A 6,413-nucleotide genomic window follows, 5' to 3' on the forward strand; every position below is an offset into this window, starting at 1 on the left:
GTATCTTTTCCACATCATTAGTTTTTTATTATTATTATTATTGCAGACCTTGGATGGCAATTATGGAATTACTGCAAATATTTTAAACTAGTAACCTGTGTCAATATTTTTTGTTAGATTTGCAAATGGATAACCTGTTAAAACATGTCTAGTATTTCTGGATCATTTTTGAATGCATAGTTTCACGATTATTTATAGGCTGGATTTTTAGTGCATAATATCCCCAAGATAGTTTATCAAAATAAAAATATAAAATACATTTTAAAACAGCATCATTACACCAACATCTGGGAAATCCAGTGAGGCTTTGCCAAAAAGAATGTGAAGACCAGACTTTTGCTCTGCAGCAAATTCTTGGGAAATGTTTGAGAATGAGAAAGAAAGTTACATTTACTGATTTTGAGCACGAATTCCCAAAACTCTCTTCCCTCCCTCTCTTCAGCTCACTCCTCCAAGATCTTCCCAGTTCTTTAGATCTTCACTGGAAAAGTATTGCACTCTTTTACCATTGACAGATTACCTAAAAATGTGCCCCCTTGGAATTTAATAGAAATAAAGCATACATATGAATATGCATAATGCTTAGTGAATGGTTTGACATTGGAACAAGTAAGAATTGTGCAATGGCCCTTATTTGTTTAGTGTATTTATAGATAATACTTGTGGTGATATTAGAGATACATTGATTGAAGACATAAATATCCATATAATTTCTTATGCAGAAGATTCCTCATTGCTGAAATTATTTGCAGGGAATGTTAGATATTCATATTTACTTACAAGTAAGCCACGAGTTTTAAGTGCCAAAGTACACCCCCAAACTTGGATTTCGCTTATCCATGGACTGTTCACTTCCTAAATATTGAAGCTTTCCAAAAACCCAGGAAGATCTCCTAAATTCAAGGTGTCTGCTTGCCCGAAATTGGATAAGGAATCACCCATCAAGTTAGAATTGTTCTGAACATTCTCAGCCAGTCCATCAGATATTAATGTACAGTCTCTGCTGGAAACAACCCAAATTTGTAGCAGTTGTATATGATTGTCTTAAGCAGTATTTTCCCTAGGAGAGCCAAATTATAGATCTGTACTCATAAAACTATGGTAAATACTTTCAATATTTATAATATTTTAAGAAAAATCAATCCTTTTTCCATCTTGGTCAGAAAAAAAGTCAGATAATTAGATGTGCCAGCTCCTGGGAAGTATAAGGGAACAAGACAGGATAGGTACAAGGGGCTTCTTATAAGCTGCTGTAGCTATCTTGAAATCAGGAGGAAGCAGCCTTCTACTAATCTCCCAATAGATCATACTAGAGATTCTGGCTGCACAGACTATTTGGAAGGGTAATCGTGCCAACTCTCTGCTACAGTTCCAGCAGGTTCCATCCAGAAAAATCTGCATTTGTTCAGTTTCCAAAGTGTGCGCTACAGAGAGGATTTGTTCAGCTTCATGGAAGCAAATACTACAGAGCTGTTGCTGGCATTGCCTATGCATTTTGACCGCCCACTGCCATGCAGCTTCTCGGCAGAAGCCCCATAGGAAAAGTTTGAGGGTCCAACACAAAGAGGCTATTATTGGAATCTGTTTGTAGGCCTGATTTACAGCAGTGGATAAAACCACTGGGAAGTCATTCAGATTCAACTGTAAACCAACAAACCCTTGGTTTACTGTGTATTCAAATTCAGTTTAAGCCTATGGAAGAGTCAACCTTTCATTAATTGCCAAGGCAAACAAGCCGGGTATTTTATAGGATCTGAACGAAAAACTCTTTGCACAACAATTGGATTGGCAACATTTATTTAACTATTGGCGAGCTGTATTTAGATGCCAAATATGTCCACAAACACATGGGCTGTGTTCTTACAGCACACTTAATCCAGTCCATCATTCACCAATCAAATCTCCTTACTGTTGATTCTGGCAACACATAACCACATTGAGTGAAAAACTAACTTCGCGGCATACAGAGCTGCCTCCCACATTCTCCATTAAACAGCCTGGTATTCTATCAGCCCATCTCAGCAGTGAGTTTTGTGATGGAAAGGCTTGCTTTTTCAACTCTTCTGTTCTTCCAGCATCTTTTAATAGAGCAGTAACAGAGGTGGTATTCAGCCGGTTTGCACCGGTTCACGCGAACCGTTGGTGGAAATTTGGCCAAGGTCGCCGAACCCATAGCGATGGCCAGCTGTCCACACCCCCAAACCAGTCCCCCAGTCACAGCTTGCTCATCCCGGCTGCCATGTTCGTTGTCGCCATATTCTTCATGCACGCGCATCCCATTGCCTTGCAAGTCCAATGGGATGTGCATGCGCGAAGAATATGGTGTTGACAGCAGCTGCTTTTTCCGTGACCTCCAGTACTTTTTGGTGGCCTGTAGCCAGCCGCCGCAGCCACAAAGTGGCTCTCAGAGAGGCGGCTGCTGGGAAGCTTCTTTGCCAGCCACTTTCCAGCAACGGCAGCTGGCTAGGGGCCGCCAAAAACTCCAGTCAGCTTGCCTTCCAGACTCTGGACCAGCCGCTGCTGAAGGTAAGCAGCCCGAACAAAGAGGCGGTGGTGGGGGAGGAAGCGGGGTGAGGGCTGGGACTGCTAAAGGAGGGGAAACGGGGGCGACTGGCAAAGGGAGGGTGGGGATAGATAGGTGGAAATTCAAAATATTTTCTTACCTTTTCCTGTGGGCGTGGGTAGGTGGGGGGATCATGTGACTGAGTGGGCGTGGGCATGAGTGATGTCAAGTTCGCCATGCCCACTCAGTCACATGCCTCCCCCACCTAGCCACGCCCACTGAACCGGTAGTGAAAATTTTTGAAACCCACTACTGAGCAGTAAGTATGTAAAACAACTCAGTTTTAGGTATGACAATGACAGAATTGATCAAATGGAGTTAGCTTAACCTTGTACATGGCTGGGCCTACACACCATTATACTAAGTGATCCCTGGGGAATGAATTTATTACCCTCTCATTAATCCATTTTAACATGTAGTGGGACCAAGGCCAAAGACCATAAATGGGAGCTCTCAAAACCTAAAAGAAACTGAAAGTACAGGGTGGTATAAATTATATTTCTGGACTCCTTGTAACACCCAATGGGAAATTATATATACAATAGCATGAAATCTTTCTAAGTTTCGACTTGAACATCCATTTCTCTAATAGAACTGCTCCCTCTGCTGGTCAGAAAACTACTTGCTTCTTGTAACCTGTCTGCAGCCCTTGGATTTGCATTTATCAAACCACTTTTAAAAATCAGTGTTCAGAAGGACTGGGTTTGAAGATTACTCTTTCCCACACAAATCCCAAATTGCTCAGGTCCCATAGATCATATGATGATCTCTTGGATGGAATTAAAGTATTGCAGCCTGAATTCAGTTTGTATTTCCTCCTGCCTCTTATTGTCGCATTTTTAGAATAAGCTGAATTGTATTTAATTTGGGCAGTTTGGAAAAATGTTAGTTTCCAGACAAGGCTATTTTACATGGTCTCAGATCAGCTTAAAAATTTACCCCAGAGGCTTTTATCCATCCAGTAAGCTACATAGGAAATGGATCTGCCAGATCATTGTCTAGCACAGTGATGGCTAACCTTTTTGCCATCGCGTGCCAAAAGCAGGTGGAGCACAGGGGGGGGAGGTCACATGCATGCATGCCCACACCCATAATTCTATGTGCGCCGCCCCCCCACGTATGTGTGTGTGACCCCCCCATGCTCCCACCACTTTTGGCATGTGATGGTACAGTGGGCCTGGTAGACCCGTTTTTCACTCTTCCCCAGGCTCCAGAGCCTTTCCAGGAGCCTGGGGAGGGCGAAAACAGCCTTCCTCACTCCCCCGAGGCCCTCCAGAGGCTGGATATGGCCCATTTGCCGACTGGTGGGCTCAGAAGGCCTGAAAATCAGCGCGTCATAGCTGAGCTCGCGTGCCCACCGATATGGCTCCGTGTGTCACCTGTGGCACGCGTGCCATAGGTTCGCCATCACGGGTCTAGCATCCCAGCTTTCCTGATAGATTCAATGGCTATGTATTGCAATCAAATGCAACCTGGTAGCATTTTGCAGCAGTGAAGAATGTCCCTCATCAGAACAACAATTTGCAAAGATTCGGTCAAGTAGGACACTTACTGTCAAGATAGCAAATTAGCAAGGCTTTAATTAAAGATGTAGCCAACGCCCAGCCAGATTGCCCACCCCCATGGTCTCTGAAGTTGGCACCCTCAATTTAAGCTCCAAAGTCTTTTAACAAGATACTTGTGGTATATAATGAACATAAGCCTCCTTACATGAAAAGCACTAGCTCCCAAACCTAACCCAGTGGCATTTCCTGATTCCAAATTTAATGGATACCATTCAAATTTGGGTTTTGGCTATTCATGGTAGTTAAGCTGTAACCTGGAATTTTGTGGGTATTTGATGTTCTAAATAGAGTACACAGCCTAGGCAAAATCTTTCCCAGAACACTGCAAAATGTTTTCATGTCTTCTTCAACATTTACAAGGTTCCAGTACCCTGCTCAGGATATTTGCCTTACAGCATTTCCAGTGAAATCGACCAAAACAGGCAAATTTAACTTCTTGTTGTTGGTCGAAAATCTAGAGGAAATGGCTTCTATGCATGATTTTAGCCTCCCAAAAAACCCTCCAAAAAGAAAACCAAGAATTGGTGGAAAGAACCAGCTGCTCAAGAAGTGGCCACTTTGTATGATAATGAAAATACTCTGATTGGACAGGTGGGCCAGAAAAACTTTGAAGTCTCACTGGTTTAAGTTTGAGAAATGTAAAATGAAATTATTGGATTTAAAGTAGTTCATACAGAAGAGGGTGCAGACATATTCTTCATTGCCCTAATGAACCCTGCACTGAGCAATGGGCTGGAATAGATGATTTATCAGATTCTTTCCAATTCAATGATTTTATGATTATATTACCTTAACATGTTGATCTTTGACTGGAATATTGGTCATTTTGATAAATGATTTGTGGTGATTTTGATAAGAAAATTGTTTCCTTACCTTACATACATACATACATACATACATACATACATACATACACACACACATGCACACACACACGTGTGTGTGTGTTACATACGTGCAGGGGTGGATTCTACTTACGTTTACTACCGGTTTGCAACGGGGCTAAAGTTGCAAGATGGGAGGATCACTCTAAAGTTGCAAGATGGAAGGATCTGGAATAAGTACATAGGTCCATGACTACATGGTAGCAACTAATTGGTTATAAAGGTCATGCCTCAGAAACATAAGATTTGATGAAAATTTGTTATAGATTCCTTTTCTCTCTGTTAGTTAAGTACAGTAGCAATTAAGTAGCAATTAAGTACAGTACAGCTTGTTAGAACAATTTGATTACAACTTGTGTATCAAAGCAACTAAGGAATGTGTCTGGTCCTGCACTATGAAGGATACTTGTGTATCCTTTAATTACCATGTCTTCTTATCAGCTGTACAGGTAGTTCTTGGTTAATTATGTTAATTAGGATTTGTGACTCCATCACTAAGGGCCAGAGTCATAAAGCATGATGTATGTGATTGCGCTGTCTTATAGCAGTTCCAGTTCTGATTGCTGTTATTAAGTGACTCCAGAATGGTCACGTAAGCACAATGGCATGCAGAGCCATCTTAACAGCATAATGAGCCCCGGGCAAAGCAGTGTACTGGGGCTCCTATGACAACTACTCACAGGAATAAAAATGTAAATGGTCGATAAAATTAAACATATATTTGCATGTTACCATTAATAAAAAAATGCAGTAAAATGTAATAAATATGTTGCTGTATTTATATGATGCAAGGTGCATTGAAAGGTTAACATACACAGATTCATATGGGGCCCCTATGCTTGTGGGGCCCACGGGCAAGTGCCCATCAGGCCCATGCATTAAGACAGCATGTGGTCAACATTTGTGACCTCCTGCTGACTTCCCTATAGATTTTGCCCATTGGAAGCAGCAGGGCAGGTCACAACTGGTGGTGACTGTAGGACATTGCCATGCTGCAATCGCAAGCTGGTTACCAACTGCCTGAACCATGATCATATGACCATGGGGACCCTGTAATCGTCGCAACTATAAGGACCTGTCATAATTCCTCCTCATTCAGCACTGTTCAGTCACTAACAAGTGATCATTAAGTGAGGACTACTTGTATTGAGTGCCCTTGGTTAATCTTCTATATAAGATAATGCAGCTCTTCTTCATGGATCCTTTTTTTTAAAAAAAACATTTTATTGAATTATAAGATAAAATAAGATACAAAATACAAAAGTAAATAGGACAATGGTGGGGAGGAAGAGAAGTGAGGAAGGATAAGAAAAAAAAGAAAAAGAAACATTGACTGCCAACTGTCTCTGTTGCAGTAAAATAAGGCATTAACATCAAATCACAACTTTTTGTTTTTCCATA

The sequence above is a fragment of the Pantherophis guttatus genome, chromosome 1 (genome assembly GCF_059756535.1).
Source record: "Pantherophis guttatus breed Tessera chromosome 1, ASM5975653v1, whole genome shotgun sequence".
In the NCBI taxonomy this organism is placed as follows: Eukaryota; Metazoa; Chordata; class Lepidosauria; order Squamata; family Colubridae; genus Pantherophis; species Pantherophis guttatus.